This window comes from Ornithodoros turicata, chromosome 6, assembly GCF_037126465.1.
Source record: "Ornithodoros turicata isolate Travis chromosome 6, ASM3712646v1, whole genome shotgun sequence".
Taxonomy (NCBI): domain Eukaryota; kingdom Metazoa; phylum Arthropoda; class Arachnida; order Ixodida; family Argasidae; genus Ornithodoros; species Ornithodoros turicata.
In genome coordinates, this window is record NC_088206.1 from 53,319,699 (window position 1) to 53,337,962 (window position 18,264).

The 18,264-nt window shown below is 45.5% G+C and overlaps 1 long non-coding RNA gene and 1 other non-coding gene across 2 annotated transcripts; both read left to right on the forward strand.

Moving 5' to 3' along the window:
• Nucleotides 1–6,943: 6,943 nt before the first annotated feature.
• LOC135396702 (uncharacterized) lies at nt 6,944–18,173 on the forward strand. The gene is made up of 2 exons (XR_010423506.1): nt 6,944–7,277; nt 16,862–18,173. It is a non-coding gene; the product is annotated as an uncharacterized LOC135396702 (long non-coding RNA).
• On the forward strand, nt 16,593–16,784 carry LOC135399359 (U2 spliceosomal RNA). Its single transcript, XR_010424249.1, has one exon. It is a non-coding gene; the product is annotated as a U2 spliceosomal RNA (small nuclear RNA).
• Nucleotides 18,174–18,264: the final 91 nt, after the last annotated feature.

The window sequence follows — 18,264 nt, forward strand, 5'->3', positions numbered from 1 at the left end:
AGCTGCATGCTGTAGCCAGACTATAATTTGAAGAGTAAACTTGCAGACATTATGAGGATTATGGTATACAGGGTGGCTTTTTTCAATACAGATTTTTTTAGAACGAAAGCTAGGAGAACAGCATATGTGCCATTTTTGCAGGGGAGTTAGGTATACGAAAGGGCCCGGGTTTTCCGCGAAATTTCGCGGAATCCCTTATTTTGCACGGAATTTCGCGGAAATCCGATTGGGTCGAAGGATGCGATTGACGCGATGTGGACGGTTATTACGACCTGCAACATCGCTGGAGAAGTATTGCACGCTCACGCGAAATAGCGTCAGATAAGAGCGCGTGCTCCGCACTCTCCCAACTGCTCCAAGTTACACGGCCATCGCATATTTTTTAGTTTAGCACTAAAAATGACAAGAAAACAAAAAATCGCGTAATTTGTGCACCCGCGTTTTCGTGCGCGGATATCAGGCACGCGCGTCTCAGCGACCGTGGCGATTGCTTTTCGCAACGCCGTCAGTGCTACCGAAGTTATATCGCGCTGCTTTTGTTTGATTCGCGCACTTTCGGGTGATGGTCCACTGACGCGATGGACGATACTGTCACTCGAACTACGAAACGCGGAAAGAAACGCTGGACAAAGCTTGCGAACATGACGATGCTTTTGTTGTCAGGTGCGGACTAGCGGCGTCTTCCAGCAGCCTCTCGACGTATTTCACCGGTATATGAGCGGTAGTGGCTGTCGTTTTGCCTCCCGACCGTCGCCGGTCGCGCGGTATTTGGGTGCTTCTTTCGCGCTTGCGCAATGCAGTGATAACGTCAATATCGGCTCTACCGAGAGCTTATATGACCGGCATACTAAAATTTTCAAATTTTGCGTCGTTTGAATATCGTAACGAATGTTCCTGAGCAATTTGCGCACCCCTAAATTTTCCGACTTTTTAGGGAGAAAAAGAGGGCAAATTATGCGAGTAAATACGGTAATTGGGTTTTGGAACGGAATTAGGGTGCTTTCTCCGAATTTAGCGTCTATTCCGATCAAGTATTTGTCCATTCCGATAAACTTTCCAGATGCTGAAAGATCTTCCAGCAGGTATAAAATGATTGTAGCCGCGACAACGGCATTTGCTGTCAGAGGAGAACCCAAGATACCATGTAATGCTGACGTTTATAAAACATTTTCTGTACCCACATTATCCAAGAAAATAGTGTTTCCCGCTTCAAGCAGCCGTCGACTCCTTGACACCGGAAAATCGCGGAGTTTACGAGTCAGTCGAAGAGAGTATGTAACTATTGGATGACTAGTTAGATAAAATTTATTCAGTAATTCAAAGGTTTTGGGGCAAAGGTGAGATAGCAAAATTGGAGCCAGTCATTATTTAAAGCCACCTCCGTTTTAAAATATCCTGAAACGACCACGTACTTTGAGAATTCCACTCGTCATTTTCGTGCGGTGCAGTGTGTGCTGGAGTGGGTGCTTTTCAAATGTACGTGAAAAGTTTAGCTTCTTTATCTCCACTATTTCCGACGTAATTAAGCAGTATTCTACTCAAACCATATCTAGTCGGCGCACAGCTGTGAGGCAGCCTTGGATAACGTCCGGTGAGCAATTGTCCACTTTCCATCGCGCAAACCTTCATTTGCATATGTAAAGGGACCTTGTTTCGGGGAACGTAAGGTTGTTGTGGCGGGCGAGCGCATTCATTTCTTACAGACGTCACCATCGGGGTGGGACGTGTAAATATCGCCCACTTCCAGACAGTCCAGTTTCGCCTAATGAGATTACACGGCAGTTCCATTTCGCCTAATGTCTGTCACCCCTCCGGCCGCTTTAATCCGATAATCCGGATTAGGCGAAATGGGAATAGGCGAAGTGGTAAGTGGCGAAGTAACCTAACCTAACTATCCCGTTCGGCAACTTGATAGGTTTTTCCTCTCTGACATATAGTGACTAAACATGGCATACATGCCTTTCACCCCTAGTCCCCCAACAGTTTGTCAAATAATAATTGATGTCAATTGCCAAACAATCAACATTTTTGACAAATAAATAAATAAATTATATTTTTGAATGATTTATTGGCGTCGAACGTGGACAAATTTTAACAATGTACAATCATGTCTCGATTATCCGGACACTTCGGGAGTCGTCCCTTTTCGTCCGGATAGCGAATTCCGGATAACCAAGCAAACTTCCAACGAAACCCAAAAAATTTGAGAAACCTCTTTATAGCTCCCAGAAAGAAAACAAGGAAAATATAGTGACTTGAATAATTCAAATGAAAGGAGCTGCTTGAAATTAGAAGGTATATGTGTGACAGAATTTTGGTCACGGCCACGGCACCCGTGCGTCACCCTGGTGTTGAAAGAAGGGTAATGTCTCAGAAAGTTGGTCACACACACGTGCTTTTGTATTTCTGCACGTGCCTTCGGCATAGGCCAAAAGACAGGCGACGCTTTCAGACGGTCTGGACATTGACGTTCACTTGCGAATTTTTTGCCCCCTGAGTGTACGGGCACCTCTTCCGCCAATAAACTACCACCTCTACCGTGTGCCCGTCATACAAAAGTGGCGTGACCTCTGAAGAAAGGGGAGTGAAACTAGGGTCACTAAATGGGGGTACAGGGTATCGTATTCCTTTTCCCATGGAGTAAGAAAAAAGAGGAGGAGCCCTACTGCTCTGAGAAGTGAAGCCGAGATTGGGGGCCACTCCAGTGACATCACCGCTCGCCTTCCGGTTTCGGTAACATACATCTCTGTGGGAGCCCACAACGCATAATTTCGAAATACTTGGAGAGGTGTGGTGGTAGCGCGCCGAAGTGGCCCCCAAAGTGGCGTGTGCAAAGTGGCCTCATTGGGCAATTCAGGTAACGTGATCCTCGCCTGGCTCCAAAGAAACTACAGCTCACCTCCCACCCTCACGTCACTTGCTCCACGCTTCTCTCTTGTGTCGAAGTGTCGAAGAGCCGTTGGGGCGCCTCCTTTTCTTCTTTCCTCCATGCCTTTTCCGCGCCGGAGCCGCCGTTCGGTGTCCACGATTGGGCCGATCGTGTCACGTGGTTTCATCTTCTAAGAACACGAAGATGTGGGTTCGACTCCTACAGCTGGCTAACCTTTTCAGTGACTTTCATCTTTCATACGCCGTCCATGTTGAGTCTTCTCCATCAAAAACTGGTTTTCTCGGTTGCGAGCCGGCTCTACTACGCGCTGTTTCCGGCGGAGAAGGGGGAGATTGGCGTCCTATTGCTAGGCGACGCAGCCGCGCCAGGACCCAAGATGGCGGTCTCACTTAGCGGCGTGGCTCAGTCAGGCCTCCACAGCTCCCCGCATTTGCGGCAGTAGAAAAATAAAATCACGTCACAGTCACGTGGTATTACATCGTCAGGCATCATGACGGATGCCCATTGGCCAAAGGAGGATGCGCGGTCCGGGATTGGTTGATAAAGTTTCGAAATATCTGACAGCTCACTTTTCGCGGGCAGTCTGGGCAGGCGGCCAGCTCCAAGCAAGGTCGCTGCGTCTCCGCGGCTCGCCGATGTCGCTTGACTACAAAGACCAAAGAGGAAGTGTACGCGCGGGTTTGTTCGTGAGCTATAGTGACTCTGGCCATGTACTGATCTCCGATAAAGTGTCAACCTACGGACATTCTTGCCGGGTCGGAACTGGAATGCTTGGTGAGCTGACGCCTGAGGAACACTTTCGAGCGCTGTCGCATTTTCAAATACAGTGACAAAGAAGAGAGTGTTCGTACGACAAAAGTATTTCCCGTGACTGTGTGACCTACGGTGCATCGCCAGAATGAGAAAAGGATGCTCATCTGTGAAACGCACGCACTCGTGGACTTCGCTCGCCCCCAGAAGTAGACTGTATGTGTGCTTTGCAAGTTCGAACTTGGTTTGGTTACTGTCTATTCAAGGAACGAAACGTCCTGTACGCACGGTGAATATATGAGTCAAACATTTGAGTTTATACGTTGCATCAATAAATATGTATTTCGCCTATCAAAAATGTCTTAGTTATTTTGGAATAACGGGCGCCAGGTATGAAAACCAGTAGAAGTCAATGGCAGCCAGCCAGGGCCGGCCGAAAGCCGAGCCAAACTGAGAGGTTGCTGATTGGTTGGCTGCTAGGCATCACGACGCATTTTCATTGGTCGTATGTCCAGTGTTGCCTGAATTATCTCAAACTATGGGCTCTATGGGGAGCTGTGGGCGCCTGGCTCAGTGTCGTTACTCTGGTCCCTATTTAGTGAGTGAAAGAGTACGGAATGACCCTGCGAGATGTGACCCTTTTCCGGAATAATGCGAACACAGCACATGCCACGAACAGAGGACGTCGACACTTTTCCAGATAAGCGAATCAGGATGAACTAGGTCCTGAAAGATTGTTTCCCGTACTTGCTGTTCGGATACGGATAACGAATTCCGGATAACCGAGAAAAAATCCAATGGTAGCTGGTTCGTTCCGGCAATGTAGTCCGGATAACGAGTTTTCTGGATATCTGAACTCCGGATAAGCGAGACATGACTGTATTACTAATGTTTGTAGTTAACTGATCATTGGTTTGGAGAAAGTTTTAGTTTATTTACTAATCACCATTACTTATTTGTTGAGGTTTAGTTTATTTACTTTGCGCCTATGTGCAAGTGAATCTGAATTTGGTTCTTCCAACATACATCTAACCGAAGAAGTCCTTCGAAACCTAGACAATATAAGCCGGGGAGCAGATCTTTGTACTTTGTCTTTTTTTTTTCATGGCGTGGATGTGTAGGTATCTCAGACTGCAGATGCATACTCTAAACAAGGTTGAACTAATGTTTTATATGGCTGTTAATATAATATATTTATTTTATACTATGCCGAAATTTCCGTCTTAGCATTCACAGACTTCGAGTGCCTTTCGCGCACATATCACTATCCCATTTCAGATCGTTCCCTTTAAATTTGTCGCCAGCAATGAAAAGGGTGCCCAGAAGAAGCACAGACTATTGGCTGATCCCAACTTGAGGCCATTGTCTTGAATATGTGTCCTACTGGTTCGCAGGATACTTCCGCATTGTTCTATTCAATTTAATTCAATTTTATTTTCCTTTCGGATGCGAGAGAGTAAAAAGCCAGAAGGCTGTGCTGTTCGTGGATGACAAAGGTCTGCAAATAACCAGTGGTCTACCCTCTTTAGCTGAAAAAAAAAAACAAAAAAAAAAAAAACAGGACACTGATTGGCTGCTCCGTATGCTCGAGTCAAAAGTTACAGAAAAAGAGGTGCTAAGGACACGCTGCCAGCTTTGAACTCCCTTCGAACAAACGTCTTTCGAACAAACGGCGTTCGACCAAATGGGCGGACACCATCTTGGACCGCTTGGACCGCTGTACCTGTACCGCTTGTACCGCGGACACCATCTTGTACCGCTCGGAAGCAGCCGACGATATGGTATGACGACGGCGCGATGACTTTGCTTTTATTTATGGCGACTGCGGTGAACACTTACGGGCAGTTGCGGGTCGAGAGCTTATCCGCTTCAAAAATACGTCGGACTTCTCTTACGGACGATGAATGTAGGGTTTGACCCGTTTGGCCTTTCCTAAATTGAGCAAAATGGGGTATTATATTTTTCAATCTGTAATTTGGGCGTGACCTTTTTTTCCCCCTTCTGCCCAGCAAGTGTCCCATAGTTACAGGTGAATGTATTGGCCAGACATGCACAGTAACGTCGAATAACGTGCAGTTTATTGTTGCACTCAAATAATATTTTCATGAACAGGAGCACAAATTGCTACTACCCTAGTTTGCTCAAGTTTATTCAGGTTGTTATAGTGTGAATATAATAAACATGAAGAGGAGAGAGGGAAGAGATGCCGGTTGAAAGCTACGATAGTGTACGCGCGTAAGGATAATGTGAATGCATTCTAAAGAAGCACAGCTGACATTTAGGAGCGATCCTGACGCTGAACGTATCACAGGTTCGAGAAAGTTTCAATAAATAGGACTAAACTCCGAGAGACACGAAGATGACAGGACAAATTTATTTCGAGACGGTTCTTTCACCAGACCCCAGTTGGAACACAGAACAGTTTGGGCAGCCGGCAGCTACCCTTTTGGTCGGTGACCTACATGCGCTAATCCACTAAAGAACAGGTTGTAATGACACACATGGAAATATTCCACGGAAGGCAACTAACCCCCTACTGAGAGTTGAAAGACGGGGGTGTTGGAATGGGTCCATATTCCAAGAAGGGGAAGAGCATGCGTCGTCCATAATGAAAGGAAAAAAAAAAAAAAAAGCCTGAGTTTGTGCAAACGTCGGTTTTTTTTTTTTTCAGTATGGGGCTCTTCCACCTGCTCGCCCGCATTTATGCTATTTTATCGAGCACGTCGTCTGCTGCTGTTTTTTGTGCTCCTCCCCTTTTAGGAATATGGAACCGACTGACCCCTTGTTTAGAAGCCTGACACGTGGGCGAAGTTTCCAACTGGAAGAGTCCAGCTGATGATGATACGTGGTTGGAATCTGGGGATGAACTGGGTTCAACCCGAAAAAGTCAGGCGCAATGAATACACGCCGAGCTGACGGGCTTGGCTTCCTGTTTTTTTTTTATACCACAGGAACACCCGAATAAATAACAATTAATGAAACTAAACTAATTGATCAATAAACAAAGCAAATTAACCAAAATTAAATAAAAGTAATTAATCAAGATTAGACAAAAGTAAATAATCAAAATTAAACCAACCAACTAATTAATTAATTTACGTAATTTAATTAACCGCTACCAAAGTAAATTCTACGCTACGCTCGAGACCTCTCCAACCATATGTCGATTCTGACCTCCGGGATCCGGAAAAATCGTCTCCCGGAAAAAACGTCCCCGGTGGGAACCTAGGTTAGAACCGGGTCCTAGGTTAGTTTACAGAGGTTAGGTTAGTTTAGGCTTGTTTTGACAGTTCACCATGCGGTTGAGGGGGGCAGCTGGGCACGCGAAAACTACTCTTCTTGATACTTTTCTTGCGGGAACGTTTTCTCCGGGGACAACTTTTCCTACACCCCTGACCTGGACCCCTGGACCTCTTTCACCCACAGAAATGAGAGAGAAACGCCTTCAGCAAACTGCACTACATTGCCCCTTTCGCATTTGCAACCAATCTTCAACTGCTGACCTGACAGCAGGCAACCAGGAGCCGCCATGTTTTTTAAACTTGATCTGCTTTACCGCCATGTTTAAATTTGTGTGGTGTCTCCTTGTCAGGTCGAGGCGTGCACATCCACTGTAGACTGCAGTTGACAAGAGCTGGTGAGTCTTGAAGTTGCCTGAATATGCATTCTTTTAGTGTTTTGTGTTGTCTGATGATGATGTGTACGAGGCGTTGTTTCTCAGTACATCTCGGAAGTAGTGTAGTAGTCGATGGCGTGGCCCAACTGCGTTCTTTCTGTCAACTGGAACAAATACTTATTGCGCGGTCTGTGGCTTGTGTAGAACTTCGTGCATGAAAAAGCTAAGTAATTGAGGTAATTAGCGGTGTATAATGCGTTCCACAACGTGTGGATATTGTTTACAAAGAACTGCACTGTTGCACGACAACAACCGAAAGCAGTTTCCGGAATCGGAAACGTAATCGCATTCGAGCAGATAACGCTTCATTTTTTTCATGACGATTGGAGTGTTTCACATACAAAAAAGTACAAGACGACGTGCTAGTCGTCGGTTCCATGGAGTTTGAGACTACTTCGAATGTTTCGATCTGCTTATGTAAAACAAAATTCAATGCAACAGCAGCGGCACAGTAGGAATAAACAGCCGTGACAGCTCACTCACTTTTTTTATTTCTTTCTCTCAGCTTTCTATTACTCTGGTAGGTAGCGGTCTAAAGTCAGCTGGCGTAAGAGTAGGATGCATATGGACAGACTTGTTTTTTTTTTTTTCTCTCTGCTTCTTGTAATCCACAAACTCAAGAAACACTCAAGAAATCAGGACATCGTAGAACGTCCTAACAGGGCATTCTTAAGACAATAATCACTCTGGTGTAAGATGTTTTTGAAATTAACCACAACAAGCCAGGGCAGGTTTAGGAGAACTCGTCACAAGCCCGGTCGTCACAGGCCAACTGGTCATAGGTGAACTCGTCAAGGAGGCCAACTTGTCACAGGGCATCTCGTATGAGGAACTGCCATCACGGCGGAATGATCGTTACAGTGAACCTGGCACCTGCTCACCGCACCATACTCCCCAACGTGTGAAATACGTAAAAGGCTCCCCTGACCTAACTTTGGTCAGTCTCGACGGGTGCATATTCTATATGAACTGACCCACTCTCCAACGTGTGAAATAGTAAAAAGCTCTTTTGCCCTAACCTTGGTCAGTCTCGACGGGCGCATATTCTACATGAACTGACCCACTCCCCAACGTGTGAAATACGTAACAGGCTCTACTGACCTAACCTTGGTTAGTCTGAGTCCCACGAGTCAACGGAGCCCCACGCTGAGTTTTCCTCACTTCCATGCTCTCCGTGCCCTTAGCAAAGACGTGAAATTTGTGCGGTCAGCAGTCTTCGGAATCCGGGTTCGCGGAAATGCGGGTCGGGCACTGGACTAATCCCTTTGGTAAAACACGGTGAAATGCATTCCCTTTGGAACGAGGTCAACCTTGCAACCAGTGTTCCGGTGACGAACCGCCCCCCTTGACAAGTGTTCCGGTGACAAAAGGACCTCGTACCAGAGGGCCGGTGTGACCAATTATCCTGTGACGAGTGGACCGGTTCCAGGGTATATGCACGAGGGTTTTTGTTAGCATGGCAATTTTGGCAGCCTCGTGGTCTGCCACTGCATATGTCCCACAGTTGCAGTGTGTCACACGATGAGGTACACCTGAGCCTGTTCACGAATGTAGTTAAAATAGAAAGTACTCATTTTGACACATTTAAGGAAAATGAATCCCTTAGGAAGGCACATGTATCGATGGCTTGCACCGGCCCTCCAGAAAGAGGGAAAATCACTGATAAAGCTATGGTGTGATGTCACGTGCAAGCCATGTATATGAACGTACCTATGTGCTCTCTGATTGAAAGATTTTACGGTTTTCGTCAACTACAGTACAGTATGTAGCTATCAAACAAGGGATAATCACCATAACATATCATACAGCTAAGTGAAGCCTGGTGTCGAAAGCCTCGTACAGCATAAGTCTAAATTTCAAAATTGAAAAACTGAAAATACGAAGAATTGTGCAGAATATTAAAGACACCTGATAAGTGCAGGAGAAAACTGCAGGACTTCTGCAGAAGCTATTGTTGAGAGTCCCGTAAGCTATCGATATTCATCTTGGATAAGCGCAAAATGATGGGACAGAAGAGACAGACACAGGACAAAGCGCTGCCCTCTGTTTGTCTCGTCTCTCTCTGTCCTGTCCTGTTTTGTATCAGCATTGTTGACCTTTAGGCCCAAATTTTTGAAAGCAACTTTCCTTACACCATTTTTGTTTCTTTCCTTAGGACCTACAAAGCTACATTCTTCAGAATATTGCCTTCTTTAGCTTGTGACAGTTTTCAGCATGGCTCGTGCTTTCTAAACGCGATGTTTCTGATAGTGACGGCACGGAGTGTAACTACAAAATAATATCTTAAAAGACACGCTATTGTCCTTGATTTGTTGTACTACGTTTGCTCCAGATCGGATGATCGAATAGACAATTTTAAGAATTCCCAGTGCTTCCTGCGCACGCATTGCACCCTGGGTGTTTATTGACACGTGACTAGCCAATTTCGTTTTTGCTGACCCTGACACCTCATGTGGGTCGAGAGAGGAGATACTGGAACAGTTTGCCGTGCCATACTCTCCAGGATTTCCCAAAGTCTTCTATCAATCCCTGAGTTTGGCACCTTGATGTCACATAACAACCAGACTCAATCTGTAACAATGCACAATTTCATGTATTATTCTTGTATGTGGAGCAGCATTCGCCTAGTTGCCACAATCCACACCTGAAGGAAAGGAGCGCTGCAAGGGTCTCTATTTGCATTCAGTTTCGCTGCTTTGTCTTTAGAACTGACATCTGGCTAAACAGGCTCTCCACTTCTGTGTTTGAGTGTGGCATCGAAAGCAACACAAGTGCAAGGTCTGCAAGCTCCTGGGAAGGGTTCATTCCAGTGGAATTTCTGTGGTGTGGCCTCACACCAAAAGGCCAAAGTCAATGTCGTATCGCGCCAAGGGACGATGCCCAAGCTCCTCCATTGGGACATTACCTTGTCTACAGTTGATGGCTCATAGCGCAGAAGCTCCGCAAGGGGGACTATGGAACCTCTGGTCGGACGCAGGCACTCGGAAACTGACAACTGCGAAACAGTTTTCAGGATTTCGAAGCTGCTCGGAAGTCAGCCCCGCAACTCTGCGACAAGCTTCACAGCGAAAGACAGGCAGCGCTGCCGGACTGCGACTTCTTCTTCAGATATTTTTGCTTCTCTCTTAAATTTCTCATAGCCGTACCCGAGATAAGCGTGACAGTCAACGTGGCTGGTTATGTCCTCCTGTAGTGGATTTACCCTCGCTGTCGGCAAGACGGCTATCTTGCTGATAGATGCGATCAGGCGTTCTAAGTCCTGCAGGAGTTTTATCGCGTCTGTTTCTTCTCCCTCAAATCCTTTTGATGTCGTCTTCACTTCATGAAGAACAGGGCGCAAAAACAGAAGGTACAGCTTATTTGCTTTGTCTGAGTACATCTGGTATAGCATTTCAGCGACGTAGCAGTTTTCCTCATTTCTTGCAAGTTCGAAATGCAGTTTCAGCTCGTCCCTTATGTCGCTCCCTCGTCGCTCTATGGGGATCCATTGCGTGTCTTACATCCGTGGGATTTTCAGTGGATCATCGCCCCCGTTAATAGCGCTGTATAATGTTCTGTACATGATCTGACGCTTGCTTGATTGGCTGAACCAACTGTGTGTTTCCCTCACCAGATACTCAATATGGCGCGGGAGGGTTTCTCGTGTCGCGTGTGAGACAGCGAGTTGCAGGGAATGGCAAACACATCGCATCATCACCAAATTCGGGAGGTTGAATTCCTTCATTTTTTCATAGACACCATTGTTGACACCTGTGTTAACTGCTGTGTTGTCGACACCTATGCCGATAATGTCTGCAAGGTCCAGATTCAGCTTCTCCAGCAGGGCTTTGATGCCTTCAACAATCGCTAAAGCTGATCCAGCTTCTAACTCTATGATGCCAAGAAATGTCGACAAGCACGTTTAGATGTTTTGCTGAAGTAGGGGATGACCACCCCAAGCACCTTTATTACTGTGTCTGTGGACTTTTCAATGATGAGTCTGTACTGGCGGTCCCACGGCATCTTTTCTGAGCTCATCTGCAAAATGCAGAGCCAGAACGTTGCGGATCATTTCCGAACACTTGGTCCTGTGCATCCTAATGCCTTCTGCCCCCTTGCTGTCCTGGAATTCTGTTTCGCAGAGCTGAGAGGTGATCACAGGACATCAGCGAGGAGTGTTTGGCCACATACATAGCAAGGCAGGCTTCTGCCAAACTTTTTCTGGTTTTTGTCTTTTTGAGGCGCCGGACGTAACAGTGGTTTGTTTATTGCTTGTAAAAGGTTCTGATGCCTTCTCGTGCTTTACCGACTTACTACGGTTCTTTATGTCTGACAGTCTCGCATAAATCTCACACTTGCCATAGACGCACTGGGCCCTTCTGTCGTTGCCTTTGGACGCGGCCATCCCTTGAATGCTGGTAGCATTTCCCAGCTTTCGCGGTACTTCTGGTCGTACTTAGGAGGCATTCTGGAAAGCGCATGCGTCCTCGCAGCCAACCAGAAAATCTCAAACAAACTAGGGCTGTGAAGAGTAGAAACTAAACCTCAGTTGTCTCGCGACGTAAACCCCCAATTATTATTAGTAGTAGAAACTAAACTGCACGGAGCACGCTGGAGCCCTGCGTGACAGGTAATTGGCCCAGAGCAGCCACGGGCAGCGAAAGGTGGCGCAATTTCATATTATTCTTTGACAGAGCTTGTCGTTCACCGAAATGTGAACGAAAATCAAGATTCTTCCTGATTTCAGGAGGAATATCAGTGTCGCTAAAAAAGTTGCTACACATACCAGAAAGTCACCAAAAAAATCCACTAATTCCCAATAAAAAAATTTTGTCGCTAGTCAGACCCCGAAATCAGCTAAATTTAGCGACTTTCCCCCAAATTTGGCAACACTGCTTGGAGTACATTTTTCCACCTTGCAGAGATGCCAAGAACTCTTCAGCTTTTGGCAGTGGGTAGACACAGGCATTGACAGTGCTGTGGTACTCACCACAGAGCCTTAATGTCCTGTCCTTGTTTCTAACGGCAACCACTGGCGTAGCCGATGCCGACACCTTCACGCTCCCTAGTACTCCTTGCTCAACGAGTGAGTCTATCTCCCTTTTCATGGCTTACTGCAGTGCAAATGGTACTTAGAAATGTTTCATGAAGTTGGGTTCTGCTTCCGGCATTAAGGCGATGTTGCATCCTTATGACCTTCCAGATTGTCCGAAAACAATTGCGGAAAATCCGCAGCCACAGCGTGTCCATTCAGCGTGTTCACATAGTGGATGCCTTCGACAGGGATACCCAAACTGTTGAACCAGTCATGGCCCAACAGGTAATCCACTGGGACAGCTATTTTTCCACACATGGCCAACCCATGGGCTGTCCAGGTCTGGGGAGCAATTGTGGAGCAATCTCAGGAGTGGAGGGTCCTGTGACCATAACCACCTGAATGTGCTCTCACAGATCAATGAAAACCGGAATCTACCTCCATCTTCAGTGGCACCTCGTTCACGTGTACACTGACTTCAAACTTAGGCTGCTGTTTACCATTCACTGAAAACACTGTGTACAGGTCCCCCATCTCTGCTGGTTCAGTGGCTTGTTCCACTTGGTTCATATTCTTCTGGTCTTTCTTGCTCTTTTTCTTCTTTGAGTAGCAGCCTGTGTGCCCCAGTTTTTTACGTTGAAACCACAGCACCCATTTGGTGCCAGGAAAAGTATGTTCAGAGACATGTCTTTGAACACATGCTCCAAAATACTGACAAGCATGTGTGTTTTACTTCCATTTCCCATGAAAAAGATAAAACGTTTGCATTCAAATGGTCACATACGTGAAAGCCAAAACTCAGTCCTGTCCTACTGTCAGATGAAACTAGATGAAGAGAATTCACACATTCGCATTTCACAGACGTCCATTTCATACGTACATTTCGTTCATATGTATATTTCATGCGTTCGATATATTCGCAGGTTTGGTATAAGTTGCGTCCATCACGCGGAGAATATCTTAGCTGGGGATTCTCAAGTGAGATCGAGGTGCTTACGCAGAAACTATTCTATAAATAACTGTGACATAGTTCTACTTATGATTAAAAAAGCTATGTTGCAACATGAAAGGGGCACTAAAACACCACCACAAGTTCGCTTCAAATTATGTTACCCGCTATGTTAATTTCACACGTATCATCATAATTCAAAACTTTGATTCCGCTATGGAGCTACAGTCAGAATTATACCACTCTCTTTCATGCCTTGGCACTACGCAATGAACGTCGCTTCAGCTCGTGCATTGGGCATACATAGGGTGCTTTTAGTCCATGCTGCGACTTGTGAAGCGTGCTGGTGTCACTGTCCGGAGGATGTGAAGATAATTATTGTCACTAGAACATTTTTAATTACTATTGTGGGCTACAATTCAATAAATCAGTATTGAAAAATGCAGCAATGCGCATCATGCCTCGCATGTACACAATGCTATGACAGGACCCAATCCAAATCCACGACCACATGATAGGCACATGCACACTTCTCCTGCTGCATGATCAGATGCCACCAATCTTTGCTTCCTGAGGATTGATCCCATTCGTTTGCATGAAAGACTGCTCTGTTTTCATTGCTTTTTTCTTCCAAACGGTAGCGCTGTGTGTGAACTAATTTTACTTGTTTTATACTAATTTAAGCACAGACTTTCGTTTGATAACAAGTTGTTTTTGCATTTTAGTGCCCCTTTAACCTCAGCTCTCGGTACATTTTGCGTGACACACGGAACCTCAGTGACAAACATGATAAAGAGCAGAATCTGCATTCTAAAAGCAAATGCAAATGCATTGACAAGTTCAAAAAGTTCTGTACTAACTCAGTTTCACTCATTCTGAAACGATTTGACAAACTCGATGTAGAGAAACACAGCCCTTCATGCACGCTTTCTAGCATGACAACCGCTGTGAAAGCACGGCTCCAGCCATGCGTTCACACTAACAGCACTTCATATAGAGCAGCAGCATGCGGCGAATAAGAAATATTGGACGAACCTATGACAGGGGGAACAGTACGTGTTTATGGTAATAATGTTTGGCCTGCGGTGCATGGTGCCAAACATGGCAATACAAACACAGTATGTAACAGAACATGAGGCAGTGATCTTGTTCGATCCAATAAGAAGCTCAGTGATGAACTGTACCTGAAGTGCCAGGTACTCAACTTACTTTAAGCACATTTCCAATCACGTACTTTGTATTGTACTTTCCCATTGAGTCCTCAAGTACCCAACTGGAAATGCCAAGACAAAAAATTTAAATCCTTTTTTGTAGTATACCAAGAGATCATACTAAAAGCACATGACTACAAACACAAGACTATCCTCCTACATTGAAAGGAGAACATTCACAGAATACCTAACTGCATACTTCAACAGCTGCTAAAGGACTATAAGCTGCAGACTGCAATCCTCATGACTACACTACAGTATTACCACCATACACTGAGAGGATCACTTATAATGTATTGGCGGCATGCCGCTGAAAATTGTTCACTATTTTTTACCTGGAGCTGCAGTTGATTCCATATTCGAACACAGAAGTGTTGAATGATATGAGCGCCATAAACATTCTCTATGACAGCATAAACGGCCGACTCCTGTCTCCACACATTTCAATCTCCCTGACTGGTGTTGGGATACCGGCTACAGTGTTAACTGTCTGTGCTTTATGCCATAACTTATTCATAACCCATGTCGTAGATCTTATAACGCGGCATTGTAACCTAAGTGACAGTCAACGCGCGTGGCTTAGGGCAAAGCAACTTTATGTGTACAAAACCTGACGTCTACAAAAGATTTTTGTGATAGTTCGTGGATTGAAGTGAGGAGCATAACACAAGATCCATGAACCTTGCACGTTTTCCTCTCGTGGTCTTTATTTTTGTTATAGTATTTTGTCACCAACGGGTTAATGTTTCCGGATCCAGGGCATTTGCTCACCGTTCGAAAGCTCAAGGTGGACAAATGCTCACAAAGTTTTTCACGTGCCTGTTGTTTTCGCAATTTATGTGTTACGTTTGTTGGCACAGTGTAATACAAAAATGTTCGTCATAGGAGAATATACTTTGTTGTGACTAGGGAAACATCAAATTTCTGTGTGTGTAATAATAGAGGGCATTTATTGATTGTTCATTTACTTCCAAAAATATCTAATAGTTGCCTAACAAGTGCAAAAAGCATATAAATGTGTGTCAGTGCTGCTTTTACAAAATGCTCAATGGGCTGCTATGGGCTCAATCACCACTTTTACTGTGTGGGGGACAGTTTGTGTGGCACTACTCTACAGGACCACGGTTTGAACCAGTTTGAACCCTATGGTCCTATGGGAGAGGGGGCTTTCGTCAATACACATTTGGAGGTGGATATCTGGATGTAATAATGAAAGGTACACCGTAACCGGCCATTAGCATTTGGCCCCCGGCCTCACAAATGCATTTCCGTGCGTCCATTGTTCATTTCCAATAATTTTGAGGAGGAAGATTTCGAATGAATCTCCTACTTAAGGGAGCAATGCGTATGAAATGGCGCCTGCAAACCGGACTTTATTTGCTTCAAAAGTATATCTGATGTTTCAAACGATGTGCATACCATGATGGCAAGTTCGCCTGCATACTTGAAATTTGCAACATGGCGTTCGCGCGAACGTCGTCTGCTCGCTTCCTTCCCGGGGCATTTCTCGACGACTGCCCATGTGTAATCGCGAATTGGGTAACAGTAAATTTCTTTTTGTTGCTGCTAATCTTATTATGTCTATGATAACTGTCTGGGAGGGATACTTACGTCGGAGTACACCGGTACACCTCCCTCCATGGAGTACACCGACGAGCCGGTTGGTGGCTGGTGAAAGATGTTTGAGATATCGTTCGGTATGGCAGTGGTATGTGGTACGGAGCGTTATCCAAAGAAGTATACCTGATTTATATACAGATAATCCATTTAGCTTAATTGCTTTATAAGTACGGATTAACATTTTGTTTCCACGGAAGGAATTTGCGGTAGATGGGGTGAGAAGCGTTAACAACTGTAGGGGAACCATTGGAATGGGCGCCGGGTCTAGTGGACGTTAGTAAATTTACGTATAGATGAGGATACGATAATAATAAATATAATTTGAGCAACAAACAAGCAGCCAGTATGATATTGCTTCCGTTTGGTGAAGCAGGATGGCCCATACACGTGTACGGGCGGTAACTTCATTAGGGGGTCGCTCGCTCACCCGCAGGTTTTACATATAAGATTTGATGGCGTGCAATTTTCACAAATTTATCGTTATCGCTTCTCGGCCTTTTGGCTAAGATCAAAGTGTAGTATCTGTTCTTATCAGCTTAATATCTGATACGAGTCCTATTTGGACTCAAGATATGAAACTTATTTTTGGAATGCGGCGGAGTGCTTGAAGCTTGCTTCACCTCTGCCACGGGTTGGCCCGGTATTGCAGTACCTCCGGGATCGGCCCACTCCCCTCATGGGGAGACCATAAATAATCAAAAATCAGAAATATTACTTTGGTTTCAACTAATATCGTTTTTTCTGTTTACAGTATCACTCTCATCACTCCCGCCCACAGACAACATTTGCCCAATCTATACATGAACAACACCGAGCACCTTGGATCTGCACACCGATAGCTGAGGAAAATTCCTTTCCGCACTGAGAGATGCTGCCATGCAACAAGCTGCGAACAACCAGTGAACGCCCAACTGGCGGCAGATCAACCCCAACAACCAACGAGGGATCCAACGATTGTAAATCAGGAACCGCAGACTAGCTGTCTGTTTCATCATTGAATAAACATCCACCCTGTTCCATCGCAAGAGAAGAGATCGAAGCCCACTTTTCCGCTGCATGAGGTTTCAGAGCAGCTCCTCTGGATACCCCTCTCCCGTGCAAAAGAGGCAGCAGTACCGTCTATCGGAGCCGCTTTACTCCGGAGAAGGTGCTCAGCAAGGCAAAGCAAAGCAATGCAAAAGCACTTTACTTGTCGACGATCGCATCACCTACAAGCACAGGCTAAGTGTAGACCCAGAGCACAAATTCCTTGTGACCATCTTCAAGGTATGCCTCCACTACGGAGAAATGCCCAACGAGTGGAGGCTATCACGAACTGTGCTCATCTCGAAGAAAGGAGACCCAGGAATAGTGACCAACTGGAGACCTATATCCTTCACTTGTACGATCCACAAACTCTTCGAGGGTTTTCTGGCAGTGCGTGTGCAATCGTATATCATCTCCAAAGACATACTTTAAAAAGGCCTGGGGTACATCCCGCAATCAAAGATGAATGAACAAAGCCAGAGCTAACCAAGGTGACCAATGTCAACAACACCTAGATAAAAGGCCTCTTGTGTCCTCTCCACGTGTGCCACGCCGCTCTAGCTGTTTGACGCAATCTTATCTGTTACGGTGTAGTGTGAAGAAGATGACGATCAGGCAACATGGGCATTTTAAGGTACATAGCATGTGCTTTTGGCATGTTGTGTTGTGACCCCTCCTGCTTTCTTCGCCGCACAGTAGTTCTCCAGTGATCCCCTCTTAGGTGTGTTCACCAGGAAGAGTCACTGAACTGCAACGAATCTGGTACTCATTCCACCAGGCCGACTATGTGTCTCTGGCTGCCATGGCATGGCAACTATTAAGTTGGACCAAAAGTCGTGTCTCCCGTTAGGGTTTAAGCTCGCAATGGTCTTATGCCGAGCTTGCATTTAAAGATAGATGTCTGAACTTTGAGTGCACAGTACTAACCAGCCAACATGATCGTCATTATCAGTTAGTAGCTATAACAAGGTGTAAACACCACTTGAGTTTACAGTAAGTAAGTGTTTGCATTAAGTTAAGTAAACTAAAAACTGCTATCCGTTTCCTCGTTTTGTTGCGCAGTTTCGAAACTGCACTTTCATGCATCACACTGTGTCACGAAGTCTCACACCACAATGAAGTATCTGG